This window comes from Mus musculus, chromosome 5, assembly GCF_000001635.26.
Source record: "Mus musculus strain C57BL/6J chromosome 5, GRCm38.p6 C57BL/6J".
NCBI classification, from domain to species: domain Eukaryota; kingdom Metazoa; phylum Chordata; class Mammalia; order Rodentia; family Muridae; genus Mus; species Mus musculus.
In genome coordinates, this window is record NC_000071.6 from 17,908,532 (window position 1) to 17,924,089 (window position 15,558).

The following is a 15,558-nucleotide window of genomic DNA, read 5'->3' on the forward strand; positions in this document are numbered from 1 at the left end:
ACTGTGTACAAGACTTAGAGTTCCAAGAAGAAAGAATAAGATTGTGTACTAGGAAAGAGAATTATCTACATTTGAACAAGTTTTAAATACTTAAGCCCCATGCCATCCTCTGAGTATGTGTTGTATTAAAGACTGATAAATAAAATCAAAATAAGACTTTAAAACCTATAGCTTATGAAACATAAAATTAACTCTACCACTCTTCAGTAAAGCAAACAAAAATTCAGATGTGATATTTGATATATAAACAAGCATAAGCAAATGAGAAAACATCTTCATGGCCACAATTTAATACTGAGCTGTCCAGTAAATTGTTCAGGTTTATCCGAACAGGGAATTCCCAGTATGTGGGGGATGGGGTAGAAGCATGCAAAAAATATTAACCATCCAAAAAAGAAGCTAGGGAAAATCAGGGTCAGGAGTTCACTTGTTCATTATTATTTTTTTAATCATTCCCATCAATTCTAGGAGAAAATAGGGCAGATGGAAAATACACATTAAAAATTATCTGAGGTATTTCATGAAACAAAAATCTGGCTGGCAGTCTGACAGTCCTCAACAATCAGCCACAACCAGATATTATAGTAATTTGGAATCCATTTTCAGTTTTCTATACTTCTGTCGTCCAAGGGTAGAGCTGTGTGTGGCAGACACTGTATGAGATATTCACATATCAGTAACTGGGGCACACAAAGACTTGGAAAGTACAGATAGGCTTATGCTTTAAACATTTGACTCTGCCCTATAAATCTTTTTGCCTGGCTATAAATCATAGCCAGATGTTTGTGTCCTTAATGGCAGCCTTTGTGATAACCAGGATTATAGTAAGAGAACTATTTTAAAATCTGACCTGTGTGAGGCATTTGAGTAAATCATTGAATTCAAAGGAGTTTATGGGAACCTCCAATCTATAGCCAAAAGCACAGATGACATCTTGGAATATAACTAGCCTGGGAAGCAGTGGCAAATTTATGGGACTAAGCCCTAATCCTTGAAGTCTAACACTCAATAGAGACAGAGTGTCAGAACTGACTTAAACTGAAAGATGCTGAGGGATCGCCTCCCCAGACCCTGCCCTCACACACACACACACACACACACACACACACACACACACACACACAAATGGTGAATTGCTTGGTGTAAGAGAAAAAGAAGAGCCCTTCCGCTCGACTCGAGACTCGAGCCCCGGGCTACCTTGCCAGCAGAGTCTTGCCCAACACCCGCAAGGGTCCACACGGGACTCCCCACGGGACCCTAAGACCTCTGGTGAGTGGATCACAGTGCCTGCCCCAATCCAATCGCGCGGAACTTGAGACTGCGGTACATAGGGAAGCAGGCTACCCGGGCCTGATCTGGGGCACAAGTCCCTTCCGCTCGACTCGTGACTCGAGCCCCGGGTACCTTGCCAGCAGAGTCTTGCCCAACACCCGCAAGGGTCCACACGGGACTCCCCACGGGACCCTAAGACCTCTGGTGAGTGGAACACAGCGCCTACCCCAATCCAATCGCGTGGAACTTGAGACTGCGGTACATAGGGAAGCAGGCTACCCGGGCTTGATCTGGGGCACAAACCCCTTCCACTCCACTCGAGCCCCGGCTACCTTGCCAGCTGAGTCGCCTGACACCCGCAAGGGCCCACACAGGATTCCACACGTGATCCTAAGACCTCTAGTGAGTGGAACAAAACTTCTGCCAGGAGTCTGGTTCGAACACCAGATATCTGGGTACCTGCCTTGCAAGAAGAGAGCTTGCCTGCAGAGAATACTCTGCCCACTGAAACTAAGGAGAGTGCTACCCTCCAGGTCTGCTCATAGAGGCTAACAGAGTCACCTGAAGAACAAGCTCTTAACAGTGACAACTAAAACAGCTAGCTTCAGAGATTACCAGATGGCGAAAGGCAAACGTAAGAATCCTACTAACAGAAATCAAGACCACTCACCATCATCAGAACGCAGCACTCCCACCCCACCTAGTCCTGGGCACCCCAACACAACTGAAAATCTAGACCCAGATTTAAAAACATTTCTCATGATGATGATAGAGGACATCAAGAAGGACTTTCATAAGTCACTTAAAGATTTACAGGAGAGCACTGCTAAAGAGTTACAGGCTCTTAAAGAAAAGCAGGAAAACACATCCAAACAGGTGATGGAAATGAACAAAACCATACTAGAACTAAAAGGGGAAGTAGACACAATAAAGAAAACCCAAAGCGAGGCAACGCTGGAGATAGAAACCCTAGGAAAGAGATCTGGAACCATAGATGCGAGCATCAGCAACAGAATACAAGAAATGGAAGAGAGAATCTCAGGTGCAGAAGATTCCATAGAGAACATCGACACAACAGTCAAAGAAAATACAAAATGCAAAAGGATCCTAACTCAAAACATCCAGGTAATCCAGGACACAATGAGAAGACCAAACCTACGGATAATAGGAATTGATGAGAATGAAGATTTTCAACTTAAAGGGCCAGCTAATATCTTCAACAAAATAATAGAAGAAAACTTCCCAAACATAAAAAAAGAGATGCCCATGATCATACAAGAAGCATACAGAACTCCAAATAGACTGGACCAGAAAAGAAATTCCTCCCGACACATAATAATCAGAACAACAGATGCACTAAATAAAGATAGAATATTAAAAGCAGTAAGGGAGAAAGGTCAAGTAACATATAAAGGAAGGCCTATCAGAATTACACCAGACTTTTCACCAGAGACTATGAAAGCCAGAAGAGCCTGGACAGATGTTATACAGACACTAAGAGAACACAAATGCCAGCCCAGGCTACTATACCCGGCCAAACTCTCAATTACCATAGATGGAGAAACCAAAGTATTCCACGACAAAACCAAGTTCACACAATATCTTTCCACGAATCCAGCCCTTCAAAGGATAATAACAGAAAAGAAGCAATACAAGGACGGAAATCACGCCCTAGAACAACCAAGAAAGTAATCATTCAACAAACCAAAAAAAAGACAGCCACAAGAACAGAATGCCAACTCTAACAACAAAAATAAAAGGGAGCAACAATTACTTTTCCTAAATATCTCTTAATATCAATGGACTCAATTCCCCAATAAAAAGACATAGACTAACAGACTGGCTACACAAACAGGACCCAACATTCTGCTGCTTACAGGAAACCCATCTCAGGGAAAAAGACAGACACTACCTCAGAGTGAAAGGCTGGAAAACAATTTTCCAAGCAAATGGACTGAAGAAACAAGCTGGAGTAGCCATTTTAATATCGGATAAAATCGACTTCCAACCCAAAGTTATCAAAAAAGACAAGGAGGGACACTTCATACTCATCAAAGGTAAAATCCTCCAAGAGGAACTCTCAATTCTGAATATCTACGCACCAAATGCAAGGGCAGCCACATTCATTAGAGACACTTTAGTAAAGCTCAAAGCATACATTGCACCTCACACAATAATAGTGGGAGACTTCAACACACCACTTTCTTCAAAGGACAGATCGTGGAAACAGAAACTAAACAGGGACACAGTGAAACTAACAGAAGTTATGAAACTAATGGACCTGACAGATATCTACAGAACATTTTATCCTAAAACAAAAGGATATACCTTCTTCTCAGCACCTCACGGGACCTTCTCCAAAATTGACCATATAATTGGTCACAAAACAGGCCTCAATAGATACAAAAATATTGAAATTGTCCCATGTATCCTATCAGACCACCATGGCCTAAGACTGATCTTCAATAACAACATAAATAATGGAAAGCCAACATTCACGTGGAAACTGAATAACACTCTTCTCAATGATACCTTGGTCAAGGAAGGAATAAAGAAAGAAATTAAAGACTTTTTAGAGTTTAATGAAAATGAAGCCACAACGTACCCAAACCTATGGGACACAATGAAAGCATTTCTAAGAGGGAAACTCATAGCGCTGAGTGCCTCCAAGAAGAAACGGGAGACAGCACATACTAGCAGCTTGACAACACATCTAAAAGCCCTAGAAAAAAAGGAAGCAAATTCACCCAAGAGGAGTAGACGGCAGGAAATAATCAAACTCAGGGGTGAAATCAACCAAGTGGAAACAAGAAGAACTATTCAAAGAATTAACCAAACGAGGAGTTGGTTCTTTGAGAAAATCAACAAGATAGATAAACCCTTAGCTAGACTCACTAAAGGGCACAGGGACAAAATCCTAATTAACAAAATCAGAAATGAAAAGGGAGACATAACAACAGATCCTGAAGAAATCCAAAACACCATCAGATCCTTCTACAAAAGGCTATACTCAACAAAACTGGAAAACCTGGACGAAATGGACAAATTTCTGGACAGATACCAGGTACCAAAGTTGAATCAGGATCAAGTTGACCATCTAAACAGTCCCATATCACCTAAAGAAATAGAAGCAGTTATTAATAGTCTCCCAACCAAAAAAAGCCCAGGACCAGATGGGTTTAGTGCAGAGTTCTATCAGACCTTCAAAGAAGATCTAATTCCAATTCTGCACAAACTATTTCACAAAATAGAAGTAGAAGGTACTCTACCCAACTCATTTTATGAAGCCACTATTACTCTGATACCTAAACCACAGAAAGATCCAACAAAGATAGAGAACTTCAGACCAATTTCTCTTATGAATATCGATGCAAAAATCCTCAATAAAATTCTCGCTAACCGAATCCAAGAACACATTAAAGCAATCATCCATCCTGACCAAGTAGGTTTTATTCCAGGGATGCAGGGATGGTTTAATATACGAAAATCCATCAATGTAATCCATTATATAAACAAACTCAAAGACAAAAACCACATGATCATCTCGTTAGATGCAGAAAAAGCATTTGACAAGATCCAACACCCATTCATGATAAAAGTTTTGGAAAGATCAGGAATTCAAGGCCCATACCTAAACATGATAAAAGCAATCTACAGCAAACCAGTAGCCAACATCAAAGTAAATGGAGAGAAGCTGGAAGCAATCCCACTAAAATCAGGGACTAGACAAGGCTGCCCACTTTCTCCCTACCTTTTCAACATAGTACTTGAAGTATTAGCCAGAGCAATTCGACAACAAAAGGAGATCAAGGGGATACCAATTGGAAAAGAGGAAGTCAAAATATCACTTTTTGCAGATGATATGATAGTATATATAAGTGACCCTAAAAATTCTACCAGAGAACTCCTAAACCTGATAAACAGCTTCGGTGAAGTAGCTGGATATAAAATAAACTCAAACAAGTCAATGGCCTTTCTCTATACAAAGAATAAACAGGCTGAGAAAGAAATTAGGGAAACAACACCCTTCTCAATAGTCACAAATAATATAAAATATCTTGGCGTGACTCTAACTAAGGAGGTGAAAGATCTGTATGATAAAAACTTCAAATCTCTGAAGAAAGAAATTAAAGAAGATCTCAGAAGATGGAAAGATCTCCCATGCTCATGGATTGGCAGGATCAACATTGTAAAAATGGCTATCTTGCCAAAAGCAATCTACAGATTCAATGCAATCCCCATCAAAATTCCAACTCAATTCTTCAACGAATTGGAAGGAGCAATTTGCAAATTTGTCTGGAATAACAAAAAACCTAGGATAGCAAAAAGTCTTCTCAAGGATAAAAGAACTTCTGGCGGAATCACCATGCCAGACCTAAAGCTTTACTACAGAGCAATTGTGATAAAAACTGCATGGTACTGGTATAGAGACAGACAAGTAGACCAATGGAATAGAATTGAAGATCCAGAAATGAACCCACACACCTATGGTCACTTGATCTTCGACAAGGGAGCTAAAACCATCCAGTGGAAGAAAGACAGCATTTTCAACAATTGGTGCTGGCACAACTGGTTGTTATCGTGTAGAAGAATGCGAATCGATCCATACTTATCTCCTTGTACTAAGGTCAAATCTAAGTGGATCAAGGAACTTCACATAAAACCAGAGACACTGAAACTTATAGAGGAGAAAGTGGGGAAAAGCCTTGAAGATATGGGCACAGGGGAAAAATTCCTGAACAGAACAGCAATGGCTTGTGCTGTAAGATCGAGAATTGACAAATGGGACCTAATGAAACTCCAAAGTTTCTGCAAGGCAAAAGACACCGTCAATAAGACAAAAAGACCACCAACAGATTGGGAAAGGATCTTTACCTATCCTAAATCAGATAGGGGACTAATATCCAACATATATAAAGAACTCAAGAAGGTGGACTTCAGAAAATCAAATAACCCCATTAAAAAATGGGGCTCAGAACTGAACAAAGAATTCTCACCCGAGGAATACCGAATGGCAGAGAAGCACTTGAAAAAATGTTCAACATCCTTAATCATCAGGGAAATGCAAATCAAAACAACCCTGAGATTCCACCTCACACCAGTGAGAATGGCTAAGATCAAAAATTCAGGTGACAGCAGATGCTGGCGAGGATGTGGAGAAAGAGGAACACTCCTCCATTGTTGGTGGGAGTGCAGGCTTGTACAACCACTCTGGAAATCAGTCTGGCGGTTCCTCAGAAAACTGGACATAGTACTACCGGAGGATCCAGCAATACCTCTCCTGGGCATATATCCAGAAGATGCCCCAACAGGTAAGAAGGACACATGCTCCACTATGTTCATAGCAGCCTTATTTATAATAGCCAGAAGCTGGAAAGAACCTAGATGCCCCTCAACAGAGGAATGGATACAGAAAATGTGGTACATCTACACAATGGAGTACTACTCAGCTATTAAAAAGAATGAATTTATGAAATTCCTAGGCAAATGGATGGACCTGGAGGGCATCATCCTGAGTGAGGTAACACATTCACAAAGAAACTCACACAATATGTATTCACTGATAAGTGGATATTAGCCCCAAACCTAGGATACCCAAGATATAAGATATAATTTGCTAAACACATGAAACTCAAGGAGAATGAAGACTGAAGTGTGGACACTATGCCCCTCCTTAGATTTGGGAACAAAACACCCATGGAAGGAGTTACAGAGACGGAGTTTGGAGCTGAGATGAAAGGATGGACCATGTAGAGACTGCCATAGCCAGGGATCCACCCCATAATCAGCATCCAAACGCTGACACCATTGCATACACTAGCAAGATTTTATTGAAAGGACGCAGATGTAGCTGTCTCTTGTGAGACTATGCCGGGGCCCAGCAAACACAGAAGTGGATGCTCACAGTCAGCTAATGGATGGATCATAGGGCTCCCAATGGAGGAGCTAGAGAAAGTAGCCAAGGAGCTAAAGGGATCTGCAACCCTATAGGTGGAACAACATTATGAGCTAACCAGTACCCCGGAGCTCTTGACTCTAGCTGCATATATATCAAAAGATGGCCTAGTCGGCCATCACTGGAAAGAGAGGCCCATTGGACTTGCAAACTTTATATGCCCCAGTACAGGGGAATACCAGGGCCAAAAAGGGGGAGTGGGTGGGCAGGGGAGTGGGGGTGGGTGGATATGGGGGACTTTTGGTATAGCATTGGAAATGTAAATGAGTTAAATACCTAATAAAAAATGGAAAAAAAAAAAAAGAGAAAAAGAAGAAAACAATACGTGTGGTCAGAAGCACAATGTTTGATAAGCCTGAAAAATTCAGCTTCAGATGGAGACGATTGAATTTTATGTAAAGAAACATTTGAATGAACTTGAAGATTTATCAACAGTGGCTCATAGAAAGGTCACTCAAAAGGGTCTTATGAGTTCAATGGGGCATGCCCTGTAAGGAACAGGACAAGTTACTAGACCTTGGATCTGCTATCTATAAGAGATCAGTGCTCAATTTGGATTTCGTAAGCAGTTTATTTCTAAGAAGAGCATTGGAACTCTATCAAATGAGTTGCAAGCTTTGAATACAATATATATTAAGGGAGTATTCTGAAGAATCTCAATATTGAGACCCAAAAAGCATGCTGAGGGTAGCAGACTAGAAACTTGTGGAGAAATCAAGTCTATGACTCCAAACCGATGTAATAGTGGAGAGAAAAATAATCTTTATTTCATATTTTTGTAATGAGACATTTGTGGTCTATATATTATTGTTCTGTGTTTATATAGTTGCATATATTGTAAATAGCAGTAAGGATCAGATCCCTGTTATTGTATAAACATAACAAGTAATAATATAACTTAGTGCAAATAGATCTGTATATCCATAGAACCTACTGTATTGGCATGTGAAGCCATCTTTAAAGTAACACGAAACAAGATACGTTGCAAGTGAACTAGTATATTTGTTTTTATTATTTTAATGTACAGTAATTTTGTGCAGAGTTGTGAAATTTAAAAAAATGTTGAAAGTGGAAAAAAAAACAGGAAAATATGGTCCTTTTTATCTTCTAGAAAGGTTTATAAATGTATCCATTCTAGTTAAGAACACAGACTGGCTGGTGTGCTGTCTTAAGCCTTTAGTCAACAGCATTTGGGGCCAGAAGCAAGCAGATTTCTATGTGTTTGAGAACATCCTGGGCCACACAGTGATGTCCTGCTCCCCTGCCCACACACCAACAAGAGTACAGACTGCACACCATTTCATGTTTTGCACTTACAACATATGACTTTACGTTACCCGAACTTTTCTGAGGACACAATATATACAATTTTGTAAAGTTTATGGAACCATTTTATGGCTACCACAAAGTAAGATTGTGCCTGCCTGCCACAATTCAGGTTACCACTGTTATCTCCACTCTCCTGAAGGCATATGTGTACAAACACGTTATAATACATCTTTTTCTATATGATAGCAATGAAGGTATAATTACACCTATCAAAATCTCTAAATCCTCATCTTTTAAATACATAATTTTTCCTGTTTTCTCTCCAAAAGGATATTAAGAGTTTTTCAGCAAGGCATGGTAGGTTGGGGCTAGTTACTGGGTACCTATTTCAGTCTCTGCAGTTTCTTTCTTCTGTGGAACTTGCCCACAATCATTTTGCCTATGACAATTTCCATACCCTCCTTCACAGACAAAGACTGAAGGACACACTGGAACTGACATGTTCACCCTTTAACAAATAGTTTGAGCCTACTTTCTGTGATAAGGAACAAAATCCTTTTCTATGGAACCATACTACCTAAATAAAACATTGAATGTTACTGCTCCACCAAATATCCCATGCCAGATTGAAAGAAACGTACTCTAGTAATCAAAGTAATTCCAATAATATATATCTTTAGCCAGATTTCCCTCAATACACCTCAAATAGACTCAATCTACAATTCTTGACATTGAGGCTACACATTTTAAAGAATGCTTTCTCCTTTCTTCAAATATCTGAATTCCACAGACTGTTACATAATTATTTATTGTAATATTCTGACTCATATTTCTTAATTATTTAGGAAAGACAGTTGGAAATGGTGAAAGCTGCTTAAAGATAAGTGAGATTCCTAACAGCTTTTTCTTAGACACTGGCAATATAACCCAGTCACTTAATAACCAAGAAAGAAGATCCTCAGAAAATTCAGACTATTTCCAAACATGATTATTTCTCATTTCATGTTTTTCAGTTAGTATGCTGGCCCATTATTAGCATTATTTATACGACGACCCTAATCTGACAATTAAAGTTATCTTTAAACTTTTAAGTGACAATGTTGGCTGACTCTTTTTCTAGTATGAGACGGGGAACGCAAAGCTTCATCTGTGGTGAAGAACAAACTCTCTGCAAATGGGCTACAGCTTTGTGACTCTAATTGTTTTATCCTGCGATGAATATTAAAAGACACCCACCAGGTTCAGTAATAATTAATTCAATTAATTAATTAATTTAATTCAGCATTAAAGAGTGTTATATTTTAACAAAATCAAACAACAGATGTTTATGTCACTGTTGTGTAAGCAGTCTAAATTTTAAGACATATACATGAGTCTTTTTTGTTTAGGAGTTAGCTTCTCTGGGGAGTCTTTTCAATGAGCAATAGAAGTTCCTATGGTCCTTATCTATTAAACTAAGGCTGCTATGTAGTGTATGTGGACAATATAATTTTCATCCCATAGTTAAACTACATTAATTCTTAGCTTTCATCTGTAACTCTGGAAGTCACAAAATTAGTCCCATCTTTGATATATCAAATTCTATTTAGAAATTGGAAGGAAAATGAGGTTTAATTGGAATTTTATATGCATTAGTGTATTTTTTATTTCAAAATTTTAGACAAATATTTTTGGTTTTCAGTTAAGTACATTTACATTCAGATAGACCGAAGAATATTGGTTTACTATATAATTAGTTTTAGTAAATAGCATAATTGAGATTAAACACTAAATGGCAATGTATAAAGACTCCCCTCTCAGCTATGTAAGACATTTACCAGAAGAAAAAACAACCAATAATAACCTATTTATAAAAATAAGTATCTAAGATAATAAAACATTAGAACTGTAGAAAAGAGAAGAAATTTACACATTTTAGGAATGAAATTGAATAAAGGTCATCAAATATTTTGAAATGACAGATGAATCAAACTCAGCATATTTGTGTCAAATGGAATGTGTTCATCAAACAGCATGAATCTCCGCATGAATCTCCGCATGATCTCGGGGGAAACAGGTATTTGCTTCCTCGCCCACATGGAATGAATCCAGGACCCTCCAGTGTTCCTGACCATGGGTGTGTCTCCTGCTTAAGTCAAGGCTTCCTGTTTTAGAGACAGCTGTGGCCTTTGCTTTCCATCTGTCAGGTAGGAAGTAAAAATTGTCCCTCAGGGACAGTTCTTGGACGATACACTTAACACTTCACCTATTTCCCACTGGCTATAATTTTGTTGCACAGCTCCTCTATCTACTGAAGAAACAAGTACACACATTCCTTTTGTGTTTCCCCTAGATAATCAGCTACTCCTTTAACACTGAAAGATAATTGCCTTTGGAAAAAATCTGGGTTGAAGGTCAGTCAGAGTTCCTGATGTCTCGAAGACTTTTTTTAAAATTTTTTTTATTAGGTATTTATTTCATTTACATTTCCAATGCTATCCCAAAAGTCCCACACACATTCTCCCACCCACTCCCTTACCCACCCACTCCCACTTCTTGGCCCTGGCGCTCCCCTGTACTGAGGCATATAAAGTTAACTTTTTTTTTTGTCATCTTTAATAGTGATAGATTACATATATACCAAAAATTGTTTTTACCAAAAATAAATCTCTTTATGAATAATGATCAGCCAATGTTTGATTTATGTGCCTATCTTTTAGAACTATATACTCAGGATGATATAAAAATTTCTCAGCTCAAGAGAGTCACAGGTAGAAAAAGCCTATGAAGCCCACTCTGAGGAAAAGTCCAAAGTATGAACCACTGACGGAGAGAAACTGAAGCCTCCACTCAGGCAGCAATGCCGTGAGGAGTGCAGCAGAGTCACAGGTGCTGGGGCCTTCCAGTTTCCAAGGCTCCTTCCTTCCTGTTCTTACAAATCTGCAGACTCAAAGCTGGAGAGAGAACAATTGGTAACGTACATGTCACACAAGACGAGAACCCAAGTCAACTCTCCAGATTCCAAGGTTTTAAGAAAATCCAGGTGAAGGGCTAGAGAGACAGATAATTGCTCCTCTTGCAGAACTGAACTGAGTTCAGTTCCCAACACTTACCTGAGGTGGCTTCCGACTACCTGTAACTCCGCTGGCATCTAACACCTCTGCTCTTTTTTTTTTTTTTCAATTTAGCTATTTTTTTTAATTAGGTATTTTCCTCGTTTACATTTTCAATGCTATCCCAAAGGTCCCCCATACCCACCCATCCCCCCCAATCCCCTACCCACCCACTCCCCCTTTTTGGCCCTGGCGGTTCCCCTGTACTGGGGCATATAAAGTTTGCAAGTCCAATGGGCCTCTCTTTCCAGTGATGGCCGACTAGGCCATCTTTTGATACATATGCAGCTAGAGACAAGAGCTCCGGGGTACTGGTTAGTTCATATTGTTGTTCCACCTATAGGGTTGCAGTTCCCTTTAGCTCCTTGGGTAATTTCTCTAGCTCCTCCATTGGGGGCCGTGTGACCCATCCAATAGCTGACTGTGATCATCCACTTCTGTGTTTGCTAGGCCCCGGCATAGTCTCACAAGAGAGAGCTATATCTGGGTCCTTTCAGCGAAATCTTGCTAGTGTATGCAATGGTGTCAGCATTTGGAAGCTGATTATGGGATGGATCCCTGCATATGGCAATCACTAGATGGTCCATCCTTTCGTCACAGTTCCAAATTTTGTCTCTGTAACTCCTTCTATGGGTGTTTTGTTCCCATTTCTAAGAAAGGGTAAAGTGTCCACACTTTGGTCTTCGTTCTTCTTGAATTTCATGCGTTTGGCAAGTTGTATCTTATATCTTGGGTATCCTAAGTTTCTGGGCTAATATCCACTTATCAGTGAGTACATATTGTGCGAGTTCCTTTGTGATTGGGTTACTTCACTCAGGATGATACCCTCCAGGTCCATCCATTTGCCTAGGAATTTCATAAATTCATTTTTTTAATAGCTGAGTAGTATTCCATTGTGTAAATGTACCACATTTTCTGTATCCATTCCTCTGTTGAGGGGCATCTGTGTTCTTTCCAGCTTCTGGCTATTATAAACAAGGCTGCTATGAACATAGTTGAGCATGTGTTCTTCTTACCGGTTGGGACATCTTCTGGATATATGCCCAGGAGAGGTATTGCGGGATCCTCCGGTAGTACTATGTCCAATTTTCTGAGGAACCGCCAGACTGATTTCCAGAGTGGTTGTACAAGCTTGCAATCCCACCAACAATGGAGGAGTGTTCCTCTTTCTCCACATCCTGGCCAGCATCTGCTGTCACCTGAGTTTTTGATCTTAGCCATTCTGACTGGAGTGAAGTGGAATCTCAGTGTTGTTTTGATTTGCATTTCCCTGATGATTAAGGATGTTGAACATTTTTTCAGGTGCTTCTCTGCCATTCGGTATTCCTCAGGTGAGAATTCTTTGTTCCGCTCTGAGCCCCATTTTTTAATGGGGTTATTTGATTTTCTGGAGTCTACCTTCTTGAGTTCTTTATATATATTGGATATTAGTCCCCTATCCAATTTGGGATAGGTAAAGAACCTTTCCCAATCTGTTGGTGGACTTTTTGTCTTATTGACGGTGTCTTTTGCTTTGCAGAAGCTTTGCAATTTTATGAGGTCCCATTCATCGATAAAGTTAACTTTTAACGTGAAGATTTGTCAACTGCTTTTTTAGCATCAAATGAGATAATCGTGATTATTTTCTTTCAGTTTGTTTACTTAGTGGATTACATTGATGGGTTTTTGTATATTGCATCATCCCTGAAAACCTGGGATGAAGCCTACTTGTTTATGGTGAATGATGTTTGTGATGTGTTCCTGAATTCGGTGTGCAAGAGTTTTTTTATTAAATATTTTTGCATTGATACTCATGAGCAAGATTGGTCTGATGTTTTCTTCTTTGTTGGGTTCTTGGTTTAGGTATCAGCGTATCATGGTAACTGTGACCTCAAAGAAAAAAATTAGGTAGGGTTCCTTCTATCTCTATTTCGTGAATTAGTTTGAGGAGACTTGGTAGTAGGTTTTCTTTGATGGTCTGGTAGAATTCTTCACTAAAACCTCTTGACCCTGGGCTTTTTTTTTGGTTGGGAGGTGTGGGGAGCCGCCCTCACATTCGCCGTTGCAAGATGGCGCTGACATCCTGTGTTCTAAGTGGTAAACAAATAATCTGCGCATGTGCCAAGGGTAGTTTTCCACTACATGTGCTCTGCCTTCCCCGTGACGACAACTGGGCTGATGGGCTGCAGCCAATCAGGGAGTGACACGTCCTAGGCAGAGGATAATCCTTAAAAGGGACGGGGTTTCGCCATTCTCTCTCTTGCTTTTGCTCTTGCTCTCTTGCTCTGGCTCTTGCATTCTTGCTCCTGAAGATGTAAGCAATAAAGCTCTTGCTTTTGCTCTTGCACTCTTGCTCCTGAAGATGTAAGCAATAAAGTTTTGCCGCAGAAGATTCTGGTTTGCTGCGTCTTTCCTGGCCGGTCGCGAGAACGCGTGTAAGAGGGAGGATTTTAATGACTGCTTCTATTTCCTTATGGATTATGAAACTGTTTAAACACTTTACCTGACCTTGATTTAACTTTGGTACATGGTATCTGACTAGAAAATCATTCATTTTCTCTATAGGGAGAAGCTATCTGGTTTCATAAGAAAATATCTAAATGCTTATTTGTATGTGCATGTGTGTATGTATATATGTGTATGTGTTTGTGTCTGTGTACATGCACACGTTTCTTATTTTGTTCTGTCTTGCCCTTCTTTTTGAACTACAGTGGCTTCTTACCCTTAGCTAGAGATGAACAATAGATTAGGATGAAGGTAGAGAAGAGAAGCAGAAGGTGAGAAGCCTAAAATGGAAATGGAACCTGAAAGAGGAATGGCATCCAGTGAACATGGAGTTAGTTGTATAGAACATAATTCCAACATATGCTCTTCCTGTAAACAGGGCTCATAGGAATGAACACATATGACAAGATGTAGGCCTCCCTCATATGTGTATTGTGTGTACATAGAAACAGTGAGGAAAAAAAAAAAAAAAACACAGGAGACACCAGAATGGTATTTTACTGACTTGGGCATACTTTGTGACTTGGGCATACTTTGTGAGACTAAACAAGTTCTTTAAACTCAATAGCTTTAATTACATCAGTGTTTAAGACTCATTTGCCTTACAAGACAATTTTATTAAGTGACATATTAATAGAACATATTAAGTTCATATTAAACATATCATTTAATAGTATATTGAATAATATTGAGTCCATACATAGACTAGTATGTGGTCACCACTTACATTTTCAAAGGTTTTACATTCATCAACACTTTATTTCAAATACTTCACAGAAAAGAGAGAGTTAAATGTGAAATATCTCTGTTGAAGATTATAATGGGTATGCTTACTTGAATAAAACTCAGTAACCATCAAAAATGTTATATGCAATGTCACTCACATGTGTTACATATGAGTGAAAAATGTGTCTTAAATAATGTAGTGTTCGGTACAGCCTCATATTCCATAAGTGCCATGTTACCCTCTCGGTATGTTTTCCTTCTAAGTTCCATTTCAGGTCAAATATCAATTATGAGCTCTATGTCATGAGCTATTTTATTCGTAAATTGACTTGTGAATTCTACAAACAGTTCGACATAGGGCTCAGCCTTTGGGTTGATATTAGATGCAGTTATCTTCTGTGTGAGAGAACCCCCTGTCTGGAAGATGGCCTTGTTGGGCATCAATGGGAGGAGATGCCTTGCTCCTGTGAAGGCTGGATGCTTCAGTATAAGGGAATGCCAGAGCAGGGAGGCGGGAGTGTGTGGGTGAGTAGGAGGAGCACTCTCACAGAAGCAGAGGGAGGTGGAGGTGGAATGGGATACAGGGTTTGGGAGTGATGGGGACCTGGCAAGGGGATAACATTGAAAATGTAAATAAAGAAAACATCCAATAAAAAAAAGAAATCCCTGGCAGATTGATTTTGGAAATCAACCTGATTCTTTGCAGTAAAAGGAGCTATCTGGAGCCTGTTTGTCATCGGGGAAATGAGGGAGGATGTC